Source organism: Choloepus didactylus, chromosome 3, assembly GCF_015220235.1.
Source record: "Choloepus didactylus isolate mChoDid1 chromosome 3, mChoDid1.pri, whole genome shotgun sequence".
Lineage (NCBI taxonomy): Eukaryota > Metazoa > Chordata > Mammalia > Pilosa > Megalonychidae > Choloepus > Choloepus didactylus.
The window spans coordinates 96,420,621-96,441,721 of record NC_051309.1 but is presented as its reverse complement, the minus strand read 5'-3'; the positions used below and the strand labels follow the sequence as shown (position 1 = coordinate 96,441,721).

Genomic DNA, 21,101 nt, shown 5'->3' with positions numbered 1-21,101 from the left:
CCAAAAGGAACTTGCAGTCCTACTGACAACTTTGATTTTATCTCTGTAAGACCCATTTTCAGACTTCTGACCTCCGAACTATAAGATAATAAATTTGGGTTGTATTAAGCCCCTAAGTTTGTGGTAATTTCTTATAGCAGCAATAGGAAACAAATATAATGATATAATGAAAACAGACCTGAGCTAGATATCTGTCATAATCTATCCCCTACCACATGCAAACTAATTGTGTAATCTTAGGAAAATCACTCTACTACATTAGTTTTTCTTTCCTCTACAGTGGAATTATACCTCCCTTACAGTTTCATTTTGAAAACAAGATAAAATTGTTCAAGTGAATACCTTTGTAAAGTATTTTGTGCTATACAAATATTAGGTGTTAAACTTTAGCATAAAGATTTACTCGATAGGGGTGGGGGAATAGAATAAAGACACAAGTCCTTAGAGTTCTGATGTGCTAAATATTACAATCAGCACTCCCGCAATAAACATATTGTTTTAGAAGTGGCCTAGTGCAGGGATGTCCACCAAGCTCCCATGTCACAATCTCCCCTCCATCAACCAAAAGGAACACGGCTAATCACTTGTAGCATTCTTGATCAATCTTGATACAGAATCCTTCAGGAAGCCACTATCAAGCAACTAGAGATGGCATGAAAGAAGAAACTTATTTAAAATATCTAACCTAGCAGTTTAGAAAGTTAGGTCCCTTGGCCAGCAGCATCTGCACCACCTGTGAGCTTGTCAGAGATGCAGATCCTCAGGCCCCACTGGAGACTTAATGAATCAGAATCCACATTTTAATAAGACCTCTTGAGTTCTGTGTACTAATTTAGAGAAAATAATTTTGGAGTGTTTGAACCCCAGCTATATGTGTTACTACTGTGTGATCTTGGGCAGTGTCTAAGCCGTCTAAGCCTCAGTTTCCTCATCTGTAAAGTAGGGGAATAACACCCACCTCATTGGGTTGTTGTGAGAATTAAAAGAGAGGCTGCATACAAGGTATTTTGTACAGTACCTGCCAATAAATACTGTTAGTTCTTTTTCCTGTCATTTTGCACCATCTACAGCTGCTAACCATACTACACATCCATTCAGTTTTGCCAGAGCTGCTCAGGAGGACTACCCACACCCTTTGGGGTGGGGGTGGAACACTGTCAGCATCCAAATATTCAGGCTACTGTACATTTTGCAACGTCTATTCAAGGTCGGCGCGTGGCTTTATTAGAAACCGTTTGCTAGAGTATAGACTCGATCCAAGAGTCTGGTGACCTGTGGGAGGCAGCAAGGGCCAGAATTCCAGCGGAGTCGCTCTGCGTCCCCAACCCTCTTCCTTAAACCCCGTCTTAACTTTCCATCTGCTGCGGGTCTCTCTGCAGCAGAGCCGCAACCTGCCGGCCCCTGCTCAGCAACCCGCCTCACACGCAGCAGCCTTTGCTGCAACCCTTTCCCCCGGGACGGGGAGGCGGGGGAGGGGTTCCGTGGGGGCGGAGCTGGGCGTCCTGCTGCTTCCCGCACCGCCGCCTGCGAAGCTGTCTCTCCTTTCTCATATTCCCGGGCCAGGCAGCCTTGCTCAGGGTGGACAGATGGGCGCACCCTCGGGCTGACGGATGAAAAGTCGGGCACGTGAACTCTCACCTCCAAATTGGCTCTGTGCCGGGAGGTGGCGACGGCGGCGGCCGTAAGCTCCGCGGTGGGGGCAGCTCCCGCGTTCTCCTGCCGGCTCCTGCGCGCCGCCTCTGCTCTTTGCATAGTAATTTCAGTTTCTGCGCGCAGCGCGCTCGCTCTGGGAACTGGTCTGAAAGCGACCGCAGCTCCGGGGCCCGCCGGAGCCACCCACCTGGCGCCGAGAGCCGTTGGTTGGGCTATGAGACGGGAAGCCACCGCCACAGCGCAGGCAGTGGCCCCGCCGCCCCGGGGAGAACCGGGCGAGAGCAGGTAGGCGACCGGCGGCCGCGGGAGACGCCCCCCCGCGCCACCTCTGCCCATCGTCTAGTCCCAGGAAATCAGAGCTTTGCAGTGTGTTCTGTATTGATGGGGGATGGATTCGGTCCAACATTTTGCCCGGTAATCCTTTGCCTGTTGCTCTTGTCCCCATCCCCATCCTGCGTTCCAGGAGGGGCTGTTTTCCTCACAGGTGAGGAATTTCTCTGCAAGGTCATTGCTCCTTTAGGCTCTGGCTTTGAAGGTAAATGGGAGAAGACGCCTTCTTGGGCGGGGATTTATAAACAATCGGATCTGCAAACGGTGTATATTCGAATAGGGATGTGTGTGTGTGTGTTTGACAATACCACACTGGTGTTTTCCTCATTTTTCTAGCTTATTCCTTTTAAGATCAAAGCACTATAGTCATGTATGTGTGTGTGTCTATGTATATATTTATGTATATGTGTATGCGTATATATATGTGTGTATATGTATAGTTTTTCTTGAGGTGGGCAGGAAGAGAAGAAGGGCGGGCAGAGGTTGTTAAGGGAAAATCATTGTGGAGACCTGTTCAATATCTGGAGGTGAACTTTGGAACCACATTAAATCTCGGTAAAGACGAGAGGTTATAAAACGGTTCTTTACAAATGGATTCTTGAAAAGGTCTGAAGAGGCTGTCAGCAGATACACACAGCAGATCTTTGCACTATCCAGGGAGATGAAAAAGATGTAGGGAAAATTTCAGACGCAACAATGGGCACTGAAAAAGGGAGAAAAGGGATACTTAGCAGACATTGGAAAGTGAATTTTTGATAGTGGTAAGGCAGCAAATCCATGGATAGGTATAAAGGGTCTTCTGGAGGGACTTTGAGAGAAATTTGTGCTTGTGGTATAGGAAGTTCAAGGTTAAGATGATGTGAATGTCCAGAATGCAGTCGAGGAGGTAGGAAAAAAAAAGAGAAGGGTTTGCAGGGGTTGGGGAGAAAGGGAACTCTGAGTAGTCACCCAGAAAGCAACCACCTTTAATAGGAATCTTCTTCCCCCTGTTAAAGCAGTACTTGGACATGCTCCATCTAAATGTTTTTCACAACACATTTGTTAAAGACCCATTGGTACAAGTTCTGATTTTGTTTTTGCAAGAAATCTGGGTCATGGTGAGACTGGAAGAAATTGAAGTGTTTACAACACCGGCAAGATTTGGAGAGAGGATTGATTAAGGCTTAGCTTCATGAAATATTTACACATCTCTTGCGTGGGCTTTTGTTTGCTCTTGTTGGTGCTGCTGCATATTTTACTTTGATAATGCTTTGAGTGTACTTCTCCCAAATGTGCTTATTTTCCAGTTATAAACTATTCTTTCTTTTCCCTTCTGTTCACCATTGGCCTGCCGTATGAATAAAGGCACATGAGTCACATTATGAAAAAGAAAATCTTATCTGCTGCTATCTGCAAATGGCAGAAGTTCGTATTAGAGCATGTTCTTTTGAAATAGAATCATGAAAAATATTTTTCAAGTTTTTCTTTGTGTTTAATGGGAATAGGTTGCCAATTCATAAACACATACAAAAAATGTAGTGATACCCATTGCAAGGCGAGATCTCATATCATATAAATTTGTTTTGGAAGCAGAGCAGAGGAGCTGATGGAGAACCGTGTACAGTGTATTTTCAGTGTCCTTTTATACATCTTTAAAGGACAATTTAGGAACCTAGGAGACTATGTGGTGAGGCGTCACCTAGTCACTAACTAGGCTTTTATGAAAATGATTAGGGCAAAATAACAAGTGCACATCTTCACAGTGGAAGTGAAGGACTGATGCATTGTATCAATCAAGTCAGTCTCAAGTAGAGGGTAGGATGGTTTCAGACAAGCTGAAATGTGTGGTGTGTGTGTTTTAATTGCTTCAAAGACTTGCTCAATACACTTGATTATTTGCCCTTCTAACATTTTCTTGAGTTTGCCTCAAATATCCTTGAAAGGATACCTTTACAGACAACTGTACTTCACTGTTCGAATTTCCAGTCACAAAATCTGCAGCCCAAGGGGAAGCACTAAAATATCAGCTATGGAGTCACCAAATCATAAAAGATTGGCACCAGAGAGTCAGGGCACCCAATTCTAGTCTCAGCTCACACTTGAGTGTTTTCAGTGGCAGCTCTTTCTACCCTTTAGGCATTCATTCTCTTTCATTCACTTGTTCATTCATGCATTCACAATGTATTTATCCTGAACTGGACATGGTCTTAGGTTGTGGAATAGAAGAGTGAACGAGACACAGTGTTAAGTTCTGCAAAACATAAGAGGGAAACTCACATCAACAGCTAGTTAATTGCAATTACAGAACGAGCACAGGGTGCTATGGAAGCATGTTGCAGAGGTGGCTGGGAAAGTTTCCCAGGGACCTGAAGGGTGAGAGGAACAACCTGTTGAAGAGAAGAGGGCAGGGCATTCCTGGTATAAGGACCAAAATATGCAGAGGCTCAGGAGGAACAAATAGTTCTAGATAGTTGAAAAGAATGTGAGTAGATAAAGGTGGAAAGATGAGGCTGGAGAAGGAAACTGAGGTCCAGAAGAGCTTCTAACTCACCTGGTCAGTAAATCATTCTATCTAAATAAATTAGGTAAATGCATTCATTCTTAGGCTCTATGTTGTTCAGATTACCCAATTTTATATCCTTCAAATATCTAGAAACTATACTTACCTTAATTTACAAGAGTCTGCTTAAAGGGGAGAAATGTCCTTAAGGAAATCATAATTCTCTGTGCCTGAATTTCTTCATTTATGAAACATCTACCACCTACTTTGCATATTGTGAAAATAAAGGAGAATGATGGAATAGAGATTTGAGTTTTATGGAAATGTGTGGTATCTTATTTTTATGACAACAGTACTCATAGCAAAATGATGGACAATGATATGTATTTCAAGTGTTTAATTGTCTCAGATGACTCCAAAAGGGCAAAGGTTTATTGATATGAAAAACTGAAGGAAAAAAAAAAAATAAAAGTAATCAGGAACAAGGTCTAAAGAGACTCCAGAGGCCATATCCAAATTTTAAAATTATTTTTAAATGAGAAAAATATTTACAATGGTACCATAGTAATCAACAAGTGCCATTCTAGGACTCTGCTTTTCAAACTGCAAGTCATGGAACCATTGTGAAGTCAATTAGTGGGTCTGATAACCTTTTTTTTTTTTCCTAAAAAAAATACATAGAACACAATATAAAGGTAAGTATTGTTCATGGAACTTTTGAATTAAGTATATATGGATATGTATGTACCTACTAAATTATGATGTAAAATGTGTATCTTGCTGTGCATTATGTTCCCAAAAGTACGAAAGCTGTGGCTTTAAGGGAAAGATGCCAAAGAGATGCTCTCCATTTGCAAGACCCCCAAGAGTTGACTAAGAGAGCTGATACTCAATATTCTGAGCATGTACTCAGTATTCTGAATGGCAGCTTATTGAGATAGGTAAGACATGACTAAGCAAAAGTTCAGCAGTCAGATAAGAAGAGAGGAAGAGTTTTGAGGACTGACAGTCTAGAAAAGCTTCAAAGAGGAAGTAAAGTTGAGCTAGTTGAAGAAGGGTATAGGATCTGGGTGGGTATTGAGGAAGGAATGATAATACAGAAGGAGAAAGTAAAGGATACAGATATGGCAACGTGAGGTACATTTTAGAACCATTTAGAAAAGAAAAGGCAATATCAAGTTGGAATAGAGAATTGCAGTAGAATTCTGGTTAGACTGAAATACTTCTCAAAGTTGCTTTTTATTTTATATCTAAGATTTCTTTTCCTAATACCGCTACTATAAGAAAATCTAGCCAGGATAGCCACAACATCATAAATCTGTTGTTTCATCTTTTTTATTTCTTTTCAATAAATTACCATCTGGGTCCTGTTTCAGTTGAATTTGATGGTTGAACTATTGAAATTGGGTGTTACACCACATTGTAGCATGATTATTTCATAGCTCAGAACACAACTATAATTGCTGGCTCAGAGAGGCCTGGATGATTAGGTGATTGTCATATTCAGGAAAGCCTTCTACTCTTTTCAACAGGCCTCCTTCCTTGAGAAGTTTCTAGGTACACAGCCCTGTAGAGATGAACCAGATTACTTGAACCACAAAATGAAGGGCTCCTTCTGCCTTGGATTTTTTTTCATTTTTTCAGTTGCCCTATGACTTGGCCATCATTTTAGTTAAATATTTCAAAGCGTTTGTATGCATTTCTAGAAATTAACATTAGAGTGTTTTGCTGCAACCTAGGAGTTATTTTGAGGAGACAAAGTCAGGGAAGAAAAAGACTTTACTGGGGTTTCTGAGCACTTTTTTTGGTGGTTATTTTTTCACCTCTTGCTGTCTTTCCTCGGGGCATAAGGAAAAGACAGACAGTACACCTTTTTGAAATCAGAAAAAACATTGCTAGTTTTTTAATCAGAAAAAACAGTGCTAGTTAAAATATATCTCATCTGATTGAATTAGTTGACTTGAGCACAGTCAAAAATGGAAATTCACTTAAAGATATGTCATGGATTCCTCTTTCATCTTCCTTCACCAGAGTGTTCAGATTATTGATAATCTAAACTTTTTGCTAAGAATCAAGTTGGGAATAACAAAAGCATTTAGAGGCTGCATTTACATTGAAAAGACATTTATTGAATTTCATAGGGGAACATGTATATACTCTTACAATTTAGATTACTTTCTATGTTCAATGCCAGTGAGAAAAATTTTCACAGCTATTTTAGCTGAGCAGTTAGAGTTGGCAACACGGTAACAGCTCTCTGATTTGTCAGATCTGAAATTAGATTGGCAGCTTTATTTAGAAGTTAGCTGCATAATTTGGGGCCCAAATTATTATTACTAGGCAATAGTAGCTAGCCCTTGGCTGGAGGAATAAATGATATGACCTGTTGAATCAGAATCAGAATCTGGAGGTGGGACTTAGAAATCTGTACTTTTATCAAGCTCCTAAAAGGATTCTGATATCCAGGTTTGAACACCACTGCTTAGGCCATGCCTTTATTTATGAGAAAAAAGAAAAGTTCTAGAGGTTAAATAACTTTCCCTAAGTCACGGGCAGAACTGGGGCTAAAATCCAGACATTTTCTTTCCATACACCAGCTAGTCTCTGGGCTCAAAGGAGGAGGAACTTGACCTCAAGATAATGTCAGAATCGCCTGAGTGGGTGGGGGGAGGGCAATCAAATTACTTATGCACCCAGTCCTCCAAAATTGTGAGTCAATGCAGCAAGCCTTTCAGCCTTTCTTAAGGATAGAAGGGATCTCTGTCCCAGGGGTCTTAATGTAGCAGAAACACTGTGGGGATCAGCTGTGTGATCTGAGGCAAAATGGTTTCTGGGCCCTACACACCGGATTCAATTTAAAAATTGATCCTAAGCAGAGTGGATGCCCAAGACACCCCTAGGAAGATTGTTTTTGTCAGTTATTCACATCCAGTGATGCTTGCAGAACTAAACAAACCTTGACAAAAATCTGGAGACTGGAAATTAAAAACCCCCAAAGTCACAGGCATCTCCAGGGAACTCTGTGTTGTTGCTAATTCAGTAAGGGACAGCTGGACAGAGATTTCCGAAGTGCCTTTTAAAAAAATCTGATTTGCATCTACTAATTTCCTGAAGGCAAAGTGGAGTTCAACAGAATCCTTTTTAAAGCATGAATTGCAAACGGTCCATCAAAGTTGTTTTTCAAAGTTAGGGGGAATAATCAAGATGTTTTATATCAATAGTTATTGACTTTTTTTTTTAGGGATACTGATTTGTAAATAGCCTAAAATTTAAATCACCACCTTGTGTCTATGGGAGACTATGCTCTTTCTTTATAATGTAAAACATTGGTTAATGAAATGCTTACTGGAGTGAAGTGTTTTTGGTAAACTGTATTTTCTGAGTAATCATGGCCTCTTTTTTAGTTTCAATTCTTGTTGACAGTTTTTCTAAAATGTAATAGCCTGTGTCTATGTGTCTGCCTTAATTGGTACAATATGCCAAATATCAGGATTCAGGATTCTGCATTGCCTCTGGGTTATTCTGAGTTACTGCAGTGTGGGACAATGAAAGAGTTGCTGAATATAATATGGAATATTTTTCTTTTTTTCCTTCTTTTATACTCTGATATGAACGTGCTTTTCCTGATACACTTAAATAATTATTGTTGTTCAAAAATGCAAAAGATACTTGAGTCATCGTGGGTTCCACTTGAATGGATCTTGGTCTTTTTCTTTGCCATTACGTCATTTTGGAATGCTAGTACCTTCACACTAAATTAGTTTCTCAGTCTCCTCGAAACATGACTTAAAGCCCCACTGTTATTTCAGCAAACTGTCCATGATTATTAATACCGGTTTCTACCTTCTATTTTATACACAGCATGAATTTTTTTATTTATATTGTTCTCCAGACATGCTTTTCTTTGAAGTCTTGTATAAATTATTTCTCCTTTAAAAATGCAAGTAAAAATGAAGCAAATCAAATTTTAATGCTAATAAGAATTTCAATCAGAGTTAAAGTGAGGAAATGAGTGTAAATTTTCCACTGCATCCTTGAACTAGTAGAAATTGATTATGAAAAATGGGTGTGGGGGATTGGTCTCGTTTTCATAGTGAACATGTTTTGAAATCAGTCAGAGAGCAGAAATCTGTCAGAGTGTCAAGGTCAGGGACTGAGAACTGATTAAGTGAGTGAAAATGCCTGTGCAGTCTCCCACACGGGAAAATTTCTTAGCGATGTATATACATTCTCAGAGGGGAAGAGAGCTCTGCCATAAGCTTCTGAGAAACCCGGTCGGCCTCGGGTTTGTGGATGTGTACACCCAATCAGAGATTGAAAACTGAGAGTCTGTGAGCCCAGCAGGAAGCCCTTGCTTTATTTGGCCTGCAGGGTATTTATTTTTAATTAAGCCAATATTTAAAAATCAGAACTATTATAAAAAATGAAACACTGGACCCACATTTTTCAGGCTGGAGCTGAGTAGCAGCTTGTGCTACCTATTTCACCACTACTCTCTGTTGTCTCTCTGACTTAATTGTATGTAGAACTTAGTTGTAAATTAATTGTATCTAGAACCAGAAGCTGCTCCACTTAATTGTATCTAGAATCAGAAGCTGTACGTATTGAGTTTGTGAAGTCTGACAAGAAGTTGTCTGAGTAGCATGACCTCTAAAATGCTATCACCATGAAATTGATGTGTTTCTACAAAGCAGATAGATAATTGAACTGAATGCAGTTATCTCTCAGTATTAGTTAGGGTTCTCCAGGGACACAGAAGCAGCAGATAATACACACACACACACACACACACACACACACACACACATTTACTAAAAGGAACTGGCTCACGTGATTGTGGGCCTGACAAGTCCGAATTCCATGGGGCAAACCGCAAGCTGAAAATTTCAGTGAAGGTGATGTTGAAGCCTTAAGTTCGAATTCCTTAGGAGAGGCTAACAGGTTGGAAATTCTGCTAAGAGTTGATGTTGAAGTCTTGAGGCAGAAATTTTGATCTCCGAGCCCTAAGTTCTTACTGCTGAGACCTCCAACTGGTTAGATGAGGTCCACTCACGTTGTTGAAGGTAATCTCCTTTACTTAAGGTCAACTGATTGTAGATGCTAATCTCATCTACGAAATATCTCCACAGTAACAACTAGGCCACTGGTTGCTAAACAACTGGAGGCCAAAACCTAGCTAGGTTGACACATAAAATTAATCATCTCCCTCCCACAAGTCATTGTAAGAGTCTAAAAATTTCTGTCATCAATGAAATATGAAGGTTCTGTGAATGGTTAATTAATAAAAACTAAGTTGACCTAGTCTGTCACTAAGAGAATAGTGGAGTTTTATTTGCTTGTTTGCTTGATTTTTACTGTACCACAATGGTTTTAGCAATAATTTAGTTTGTTCCTTCTTTTCTTTAAAGACCAATGACTAATATATTACATTGAATTGCTTTAGGTATTTGTTAATGCACCATATCTTTATTTTATGTAGAATTCTTTATGTATACACTCCTTATGTGTACATTTCTGTAGCCTCCTGGAAGCTGAAAGCGTATGCCAAATTTTTAAGTAATGCTGCAGTCTTATTTCAAAGGTCTGCAGTTGAGATAAGCCATCAGAGGTAGTGTGGATTCATATCCATCTGTGTACAGCTGAGAAATGCTCACCTGATGAGGGCATTTCAGTGTTTTTTTTTTTTGCAGCTCATTTCTAAACTTGTCAGATCACTGCACATTCTGGGCCACTTGATTGTGTGGAACTGCTCCGTTAATATGGCTAAAAAGGAGTTGGCTGTGTCAGGGCTGATTTATTTGCGTTTTGAGTAAAGACAAATGCCCTTTTGAGACAACGGGCTGGAAACTCAGGCAGATCTCTTCAGTGGAGAGAAAGCTGTCTTAATAGCTGTCTAAAATCTGTCATTCCTTCTCAACTTTTTCCTGCCGCTTTCGTTCCTCATGCACACTTCACTGCTTTGCCACCCCCACATCATGCCTCCTACTTTACTTCTAAAAACATCCTCTCATCTAATTATTAATCCTAAAGTGTCGGTGCTTCAGCATTTTCACTCCAAGAAGACAATGCTAAGAATAGTATCAATCCAAGCCAACAGAGGACATAGAGCTGCTGCTTTCTTATAGAGAGTGTCATTTCCTTATAGAATGATGTCTAAGTGTTTAAGTATTAGGCACCATGTCACCTGAAATATATTGAGAAGATATAGAGGACCATGAGTGTTAAAATTCGATAGGGATAAAGTTTTTTGTTTTTTGTTTTTTTACTGTTTGTAAATAATGCAAATTCAGTTGCATGGAAACTTTCATGCTTTTTTATGAAGAAACTATTTTCCTTTCCCATGATGGTTATTTTGATGTTTAAAACTATAATGATGGGTTTTCTAAAAGATCATCCCCATGTGGTTTGTGGATTTTGGTTGATGTGTCTTAAGTCTTAGGGAGAGATGATAAAAGTTAATAACCTGAGCTGGGATGGATTTTGTGTATATCAGTTATTTCTGCTTTTCAAGTTAAATTAAAGCATATCTCAGACTGGAAATAGGAATTTATTTAGGAGATGGATACAGACTAGAAATGGGGTTGGTGGGAGGCTCTGATTTAGGGAAGGTAGATTCCTTGGGTCATTTACTAAATCTGTATTAAGTACTTAATATATATTTTAGACCATCTAATGTGTGTTAGGGATTCTAAATTGAATAAAACATAGACTGAACTCTCAAATAATTCCCAGATTCTTGGAAAAGATAAATGTATTAATAAATATGGTTCTGGCAAAGTTAGAGTGAGCTGTTTTCCTGGTCAGAATCTCAGGAAATTCCTCTTGTATCCTAACACCAAGGTCCTTTTTCTGTCCCAAGCAAGCACTTCCTGTATCTCTTTCTTGCTTCCTGTAGGGTTAATTTCTGTTCCTCTTCTCGGCTTTGCCACCTGCTAGTCACACTTGGCTTCCTTTCTCCCAGCCAGGCCAACCTAAAAACTAGAGGAAGTTTTTCCCACAGTACGTTTCCTTAATGTTGTCAAAAACAAAAACATAGGTGCATTGTGCTTTCAGCATTATTTTTGCTAAAAACAACTGAGAAACAGAGGGTACCAAGAGTGACAAAAGTGGGGCAGATACAAGAGTTAAGAAAACCTTACAACATTCTGTAGGTGGCTATTCTGCATATTAAAGAAAATTTCTTCCCCATGAGGTACACCAGAACATCAATATTACTTCACCCCCTTTTTTTTCCCTATTCAAGAAAACATTTCCAAATGAAAGTGAGATGAGTAAGAGTGACATTATAGAAATAATTTTATTACTGGGTTTAGTATAACTAACATTAGAGAAAACCATTCTGAATTATTTTTTACTGAATCATTTGCTATCCTGGTATTTTGTCATTGCTCATAAATTGCTTGTGATATTCCAGTGTGTTTTAACACTGATTTAGGACAAATGTTTTAGATTGTTGCTTAGACTCTCAGGAACCACCTCCACCCTTATTGGAAGATCTTGAACCAGATCATTATTGGGTAATGTACCCATTTCAGGGTACTGAAAATACTCAGCTGTTCTCAGAGCTGCTCTGTGAAATACACCATACCCTCTTGCTATCTTTTTTTGCCCCTAAGATGGTACTCGTTCTTCCCTGGCCGTCCTCTCCAAGGCTAGGACCCTGGAAATTCAAGTGGTAACTCATGTCTCTGGAAAGCCTGGTGAGTGATTCCACTTCTGACTTACTACCCCTTCTGGGAGGGGAACCTCCTTGCTTTGCTGCCCAGAGAGCAGTGGTTAGGAGAAATAAGAGAGAGTGTGGGCACATCCATTTGTAGTGCTAATGATGATAAGAAGAAAAGAACAAAAGATCAACTAAATTCATGGGGTCAGAGGGCATAGAATGGAGTAAAGAGCAAGGGAGAGATCAAAATGAGTCACTCGAGCACTTTGCCAACTTGGTTCTAGGTCGTAAGAGAAACTTGTTACATCTATCTCTATCCATATACTTTCCATTGCAGGGAAATGGGTTATGCACTAGTGGATGGAATAAAGGTCTGTATAGTTAAAGAGCTCCAACTCTTTCAAAATTTCATTCTCTAGGCTTCTCTGTCAGTGGCGTGGTGCTAAACCATTCCTCATTTAAACAAATCTGTGAGGTTTGTACTATTATTGTCCCCATTTTAGTGATGAGGAGACAGATTAAGTAACTTGCTCAAGGTCCCAAAGATAGTGATTGACTGTGCTGGAATGGGAATTCACGTGTCCAACTTTAAAGCCCACATGCTTCACCACCATGCTGCACTGCCGTGCTTCTGTTATGTCTGTGATCTCAAAGACCCTGTGCATACTGGTTCAAAATATGAGGAAAAGGAAGTATTTTATGGGCTGCTTTCTTCTATCTTGGATTTTATTTTGTGAAATGTGAAATCAGTGATAAGTCATTTTTGAAGCAAACAGGTTGAGTTCAAGGACAGACATTTTAGGCTAAAACTATAAATCATTGCACAGGTGATAAAATTGGCAAACATAACTTTTTATCAAAATACCCAGGTGGCACATATGGTTGGCAAACAGCATTTCTTTGTTTCTCAAAAGAAAAACCAAATATATTTCACATAGTCACGTGTAAGTACACACACACACACACACACACACGAAACAAGGAAAACAAGGTACAAGTCTTTGTTTAGCCCTACCCTATGGACTTTGGACTTAGAAACTATTTATAGAAATAGTGTTTCCGTGATTGATATTCTAATCATAGATATTCATTTACTCCTGAAAGTTGAGCAGTTCCTTACTGTAGTTTACAGCTGTGTATTCTAGTTGCAAATTGAAGACTGAAATGAAAGTAATCTATATACGGGAGACCCATTTGGGACAAGTTCCTTATAGTTCTAATGGAACAAATAGAACTTCACAAGGGGATTAGTATATGTATCTCTGTCCACTTTGAAGATGAAAATCCACTAATTGCTTTTAAAGCCATGACTTATGCCTTAATTTTTTTTTCTTTTTACTTGTTTATAAGTAATTGATTTTTTTTTTCTAGAAAACAAATGGACAGAAGTCACATAGAGGCATTGGTCTTATCACTAGAGTCTTTTCATCAATCTAGAATATCTTTATTGTCTTGTGTAGCTCAAAATCTGAACGCTTTTTTTCCAGGAAGTAGCGCAGTAGATTTCACTGCTTTTCAATGTGCAGTAGATTTTCCATCAATGATATGTGAGATGATTTTCGATAGAATACAAATTTACTTTTTATTATAATAGTTATGAATTTATTTTAATATAAATATATTAAGAAAAAAATTTTAACTGTGTTTAAAAATATATGACACATCAAAACCTGTGATTTCACAGGTTTTATTTCTTAGGAGTAGGCTGATATTTTCACAGGTGCATCAAAGTCAATTTAATGAAAAATATCAAGTAAGAAATAGTTTAGATAAGAAGCATATAAAGCAAAAATCATGAGAGTGGTACACGAATGTCATAATCTGTGAATGTGGTACATGGAGTCCTGTCATTGTCCAAGATACCTCGGGCTTTCTGTAGAAATGAGAGGATTAGTCCAGAAAGCCGTAAACCATTTCTAGCCCTACTGTTGTTTTTTTTTTTTAGGTCTCTTAAGCTAATTTTGGAACTTAGAGAAAGACTGTTGTATCTCTCCCTCCCCATCACCACCAAGCATGCATGCATTCATTCATTTACAAATGTACTCATTAAACAAGCTTCCTGCTAGGTGATGCGGGCAGGCACAAAAGCTACAGAGTTCCATAACTGACTTCTGTGTTCCATGAACAGACATGTCTGATTCCCATTGAAGTCAAAGCCCTTGAAAGCCCTGGACTTCTGCCATCATTTTTCCTTTGTTCCTTCTAGATGACTATGAGATCTTCAGTGGAAAGTCCCTTCACTGATAAGACGCATTATCAAAGTTCATATTACAAATTATGCTGCACATCCGGAATAGGGTTATACATGAGAATGAGCAAAAACGGTTTGTATATTTCATACCTAGAATGGTCTAATTTGGGGGCCATTATAATATAAAGGGAAAATTAATACTTTCATGATTTGGGGGTAAAGGAGACTATATCTTTGGTCAGAAATTTCTGCAAGCCTAAGTTAAATGAGGATTTCAAGCATTTTTGAGGGTTTTTTTTTTTAAAATCAGCTACATTGAAGAGGGAATCGTGCTTAATAGAATTTATTATATTTTTTCTGTATAACTTACCCCCAAACAAGTGATAATTATAATCATCATCATGATTATTTGTTCTTAAGAAACATTGCTAAAATGATTTAAAGCAGTTGAATGTGATGAGTACAAATTGTCACAAGCATCTATTTCATTTCAGTGTTGCTGTTTTATGTTTGCAACAATTCGTGAGTTTTGCGATAGTGTTGAAAAGGATATAGCTGTGGTTTCCTGCCAGAGTTTCTATATAATAGCGAAAAAAGCATCAGAGGATGCAGTTGGTTTTGGTTGTTTGCTCATATTCTGCTGCTCTTTTCTTTTTTGTAAAAAACAGGAAGCTGAAATTTGTTCTTTACTTAATTCAATTGATGTTTAGTAAGGAATTATCTGTGTACCAGTGTGAGAGGATGTAAGGATGAAATATGCACTGCTACCTTTAAGGGCCATAAAATCTTAATATTAAAAAATAGTGAAGAAGTGAAGTGCTCAGGCTAGTATTTATTGATTCTCAATGCACATACATTCTGATAAAAATTGATTAATTGAAATTATTTTAAGATTTTTAATGTTTGTATTTTATCATGACTAGATATAACTTTCACATTAAACCTATTAACATATCACATTAAGACCCATTTTGAAGAAACAGCCAGTTAGCTCAGGGAGTTTTAACCCTGATTATTGTTCCAAGGTTCAAATTAGTCTGTTAGTTTTTTCTCTGTTCTCTGGTCATAGATCAAACTCCCAATTCCCCCAGCCCATTAGTTTAAGGAGAATTGGGTAAAAGGGCACATTCCTAGCCCCATCTCAAAAATGAAGAAAAATAAAATGACCTTAGTTAGGCTTAATAAATCAGTACTATTTCATTTGTTACGATCATAAATTTAAAACAAAAGACATCTATAAAAGAATGTTTGTAACCAAGTACATACAAATTCTGAATAAAAAAGATTTAACAGAAACCATATCATTTAGGAAAGCAGAACCACTATGGACAATTTAGAATAATGGATTTATTATAAGTATTAGATCTTACACATCTGTGGGAACTTATAAAGAAGTCTGTGAAAAGAGATTGCTTTTGCATCTGGCGTTGGTGCTGAAGTCATTGTAGGTTAGCAGAGCTTGCAGGTGGGAAGAAAAGCAGGATGTGAAGTGGGGCCAAGTGAGGACAAACTGGAACCTGCAACACAAACTGAAGCCCACAAAGACAGACCGGAACCTGTGTTGACTCATACCTCCTCCAGACTCGGTAACCTGGGAGAACTGCAGAAGGAGCTGCCACCCTTGATAACAAAGCTGTCTGTGCAACCTGGCCCAGGCTGAAGGAGGAGATCTGGTGGGAGCTGAAAGACCTGCAGACTGGCTTTTCCTGACGTCAGCTAGGTGAGCAGGAAATCGGTGAGCAGCACCTGTTGCTCTACACGCACCTTCAGAACGTAAAAATGCTGCCATTCATTTCTGCCGTCCACCCCTCACATAAATTTCTCTTGTGGACAACCCTGACCAAGAACGATTCATGGAAGGGAATTCTGGGAAATGATTCCCATCTGAGCTAAGTTGACACCGTACAAAACCACCACAGAAGCTAAATGTTTAAGGTCAGAAGGTTACTTGTTTTTGAGGTCTACAAGAAGCCTTTCTACTGAAGGGTTTATAATACAGCCTGCTCATCAATTATGTTTAAGAAGTTTTTCTCTGTAGACTGATAAAACTTCTCTCTATAGACAACTATAAATTGTTGGTTTACTTCCATCAGAAAACTGAAGTTTCAGAAGGAATAGCTGTAAAGACATTCAGAAGTTCTTGTCATTTAAACTGCTGAGCTTATCTCTTCAAAATATGTTATCATACTCAAATATAAAAGAGAATGAGTGTAACTCAACACATGGCAGGGCAATGTTGTGATAAATGTATTTTCTGTCACAATAGACTCCAAACTCTATTTTTAGATTTCTGTAGGTGCCACAGAAGGTTCATATAATGTTTCAGAAAGAGACATTTCTTCTTGCAAAAAGAAGTGCCTTGCCACTGTTTCTTTTTGATTTTTATTTTTATGTTTGTTTTGAGACTCTCCTTCGAAAGACCTATGCGGTGGCTCTGCCTTGTGAAGTGGTAAGCTTACCAGAGGTGAAAATATTCAGCAGATGCTATAGCCAGGATCCTGACAAAGAGTGGGAGATAAGCCTATGAATATTCTAAGAATCATTCCATTTCCAAGATTCTTTGATTAAGTGACTCTCAACTTCTCTGCCCTAACTCACTTGGTAAATGATGTTTACAGGCAGGTTCCCCTGTAATTCCAACTTGTTCTTGCTCACTAAAATGCAAGTGATCCAATTTGTAAAATTAATTGATTTATTAATTAAATAAATAATCCATAACCTCTTACTTAGTTACTGGTAAGAAAACTTGCTCTTGGCATTGTTTGCATTTGACAGAACCAACAGTCTTGTCTTTCATATAAGGCACAAGAAATCCGTTACTCAAGTATTTCAACATCCTAATCGTCCTTGCCAATCTATTCCTTTATAAAGCAAGAAAACAGAAATCTGCAATTTAGACAAGTACACTTAAAAGCAAATATGAATAGAAAACTCCATGAAAAGGGGAGAAGTGCATAGTTTCATTAAAATTCCTTTAGTATACAGCAGTTGATAATATTAGTCCATACTACATTATGCTTTGGATGTTTAATCTAATCTGACCATATAAAAGTGTTTAAGTAGGATGTGTTATTTGCCTAGTGTTACAAATTCCTGCACTTGGGATGGCAATGCAGCATATAAACAAAGATGAATCAGATTTATTTCTTACCCACAAAGGAATCTGTAATTTAGTGGGGGAGATAATACAAAGAAAACGATGAAGACAGAGGAGGAAGTGTTGAATATGGATCTAATATGGAAGTGGAAATATGTTTCTAAAATGATGAAGTTTAAAAATTCTGTCTCACACCACACACCTAGAATAGCAAAAAGAAAACAAAACAACACCCCCAAAATACCTTGACAATGCCAAGTGTTGGCAAGGATGTAAAGCAACTAGAACCCTCATATATTGCTAGTGGGACTAAAAAATGGTACAGCCACTATGGAAAAGAGTTTGGCAGATTCTTATAAAGTTAGACACTCACTTACCATATGGCCCAGCAATCCCACTCCTACTTACCAAAGTGAAGTGAAAACCTGTGGTCACACAAAAACCTGTTTATAGCAATTGTACTCAGAATTGCCCAAAACAGGAAATAATCTACATGTCCCTCAACTGGGGAGTGAATAAACAAACAGTGATACATCCATGCAATGCAGTACTACCCAGCAGTAAAAAGGAATAGCTAATGATACGCGCAACATGACAGATGAATCTCAAATATATTATGCTAATAAAAGAAGCCAGACTCAAATGGCTATGTACTTTTATATTTATATGACATTCTGGAAAAAGCAAAACTATGGGGATGGAGAACAGATCAGTGGTTAAGGGTGGAGGAGAGTTTGACTACAAAAGAGGGTAGCATGAAGGCATTTGTTTGAGAGGTGATGGAGCTTTTTCTGTATCTTGATAGTGGTAGTGGTGGTTATGCAAATCAGCATTTGCCCAAACTCACTGGACTGGACACCAAAAGAAAGAAATTAAAAATTAAGAATTTTTTAAATTCTTTTCAAAAGCTTAGATCACAGAAGCCTGGTCTATAACAGAGCATGCTCCCAATTCTGGGGCCAGAAAAGCAGGCCATATGGAGAAGCTGCTAATCCTGTTCCCTGTTTATTGACAGAGAAAAATGTGCAGACTGAAGAGACTCATACTCTAATGTCCAGAAATCTTGGGGTAGTTTCTGTCTAAAAACTCTCTTTAAGTGGATGAGGGCAAGTTTGGGACCCTGGATGTCCGCTGGCAATTCTGTTGCTCAAATGATGTTATAAATAATGCTATGTTAACTATCTGGTGAGCATGTGTGGCTGTAGTGAGGGCTTGCTGTGTCCTCTGCAATGTGTGTGTGACTGGGCCCTGCCACTCTCCCTCCCCAATCTCATGGTCTCGGGCTCTGAGAGAAATTATTTATTTGAATATTATTTATTGAGATCTTTGTATGTGAGAACTGCTGTGTTGCATGCTATCAGAGCTAAATATTGAGCTACTTAGACTCCCTATCCAAATGGAGCTCATAACCTAGTGTGAGAAATAAGGCATGTGCCTCAATAACTATAATTCAATCAGGTTATGGTAAATCCTGTTATAGACGTGTCCTCATAGAATTATGGCTGTTGAGGAGAAAGTCATCACTTCCTGCCAGCAGTATCAGCAAAGGTTTATTTTGTGTAGAATGTGATATTTGTCCTGAAATTTTAAGATTCCATTAGATCCGAAGCCTTTGGAGAAATGGATCTTGTCTGTCTTATTCACCAGTTTATCCCCGTACCTAGCCCAGTCCCTGATACACTGTTGGTACAACATCAGTGTTTTAGAATTAATTAATGAAAAAAAGAAAAGACAGCATTTTCAAAGGCAGAGAGTGCTTTCTTGGGGGCCTTGCCTGAGCAGAGAAATGCAGGAAAATGCTTCAAGCATGTTTGCGAAACTGCAAGTAATTCAATTTGGCTGGAGTATAGGAGGGTTCTGGGAAACACCGCTCCGAAATTGGGTCGGAAGCAAACTGGAGACTCTCCAGTGCTAAGTAATTTACACATGTTCAGCACAAATAGCTACCAAAGGATTTTGAGCTGGGGATGATATGATCACATCTCTGTTTTAAAAAACATTTTACAGTGATTATTAGTGATTATATAAGTTGTTTTGGAGCAAAGTAGAGAGACCATTTCTGAAACAACTGTAGCTCAAGCTTGACATGGTAAAGGCAGCCGCTGAAATTTTTCACCTGGAAAATGGGAGTCAGAAAACTTAGGATCAAGTCCTAACTCAACTTTTGAACTGTGGGACAAATCACAAGTTTCTGAAGCCTCAGTTTTTGTATCTATGAAATTAATGTAGAAATTATAAGAAATAATATCCATGGGAGCATTGTGTATTTTGAAGAGTCCTATAAATGTAAGAGGTATTGTTATTTGAGTCTTAGCTATTAGAAAGCAAGTTGCAAATATTTTTGGTAGAGCCGTGACAGGAATTGGTGGCTGAAAGAACATGGGAGGTTGAGGGGTCAGAAGCTGTCAAAGTGATCCCAGGATTTTAAGCCAGGCTTGTCTGGGAAAACATTCGTGCTGTTAATAGAAATAGAGATGCCAAGAGGGAAATTTCCTTTTGGCGTATTGATGTCAAATCAAATTTACATTGAGTTTGGGATAGTGGCTCTACATGCAGGTCAGCTATTTGACATACAGTTATAAAATAGAGGACCCAGAACGTGAGAAAATGGATTCCTATAATTACATCCATTAGGTAATGTTAAGTGTGAAAGGGATTACCAAGGACAGGAAGAGGGAGAATTCCTGGTTAAACACATATTTAGAGGCTGAGAGAAGGAATAAGTATGATCCAGGCTTACAAAGGGAACCATCAGAGAGTAGAACATCAGCAAGGAGTGTCATGGAGAGATGATAATCCGTGGTGAAAATGATGCCAGGTGTTCAAGGTCAAAGAGGAATAAGGTTCAGTTACCTCATCTTAAAATTGAGAAAATAATTCTTCCTTGCTGGCTTGTTGAGAGACCAAAGAGACAGCACTAGTGCAATATCCTATAATAGCAGATTTAAAAATAATAGTTATTAGGATTATTGGGAAATATTAATTCTCATTTTCAGCTTACATTAAGAATTTTTAAAGATGTCACCCAGACCTTGTGAGGTTTATATGTGTTTGATGTTGTCTTTTTTTAGATAAACCATAGACTAAATTTGCTGCAGAATAACTTTCCCTGTCCTTTAAAGGTTAAAATGTAGTCCAGCCAGTTTTAAAAGTTTCATACTGTTCTGACAAAATCACATTGTTTTTTGGTAATTCGCATGAGGGTCCCTTGCCTGAAAAAAGACAAACTCCCCTTATCCAAGCTGAAGTTGAATCATATCAAGGTACACAGGATAAGGAGAACTTGCTCATCTGCTTTTCTCTGCACTTATGTGGAGTATACTAATGCTAAATCAGTCTTGAAGGTGGCAATGAGATGTTTATAAAAACTTAATTGACCCAGAAAATCATTAGTGAAGAGGAAAAAAACATTAAAAAGAAAATTGGTTTGATACACACACTTTCACATTGTCTTATAAATTAGTGACAAAGACAACATAGAAAAATTGCCAAATCTATTTGTGTCACATTGATTATTCTTTGATTTTGAGTAAGAAGCTGAATGTCTCGGCTTTGATTCATTCTAAAGCCAGTTTGCTTTGCAAAGAGGGAGGAAAAAAAAAAAAAAAAAACTCTCCTCCAGGATCACATATTGTGTCTCTTCTCAAATTGGATACCTTGAAAATGTATGTGATTAAGGAGACAATGA

The 21,101-nt window shown here is 38.5% G+C and overlaps 1 protein-coding gene across 1 annotated transcript in view; it reads left to right on the top strand.

The window, feature by feature from the left end:
- The first annotated feature begins 1,554 nt into the window (after positions 1-1,554).
- Positions 1,555-21,101, top strand: part of GPRIN3 (GPRIN family member 3) — a 71,028-nt gene continuing 51,481 nt past the window's right edge. Inside the window, exon 1 of the mRNA XM_037830254.1 lies at positions 1,555-1,938. The gene's annotated coding sequence lies outside the window, so the exon portion shown is untranslated. The remainder of the gene's footprint in view (positions 1,939-21,101) is intronic.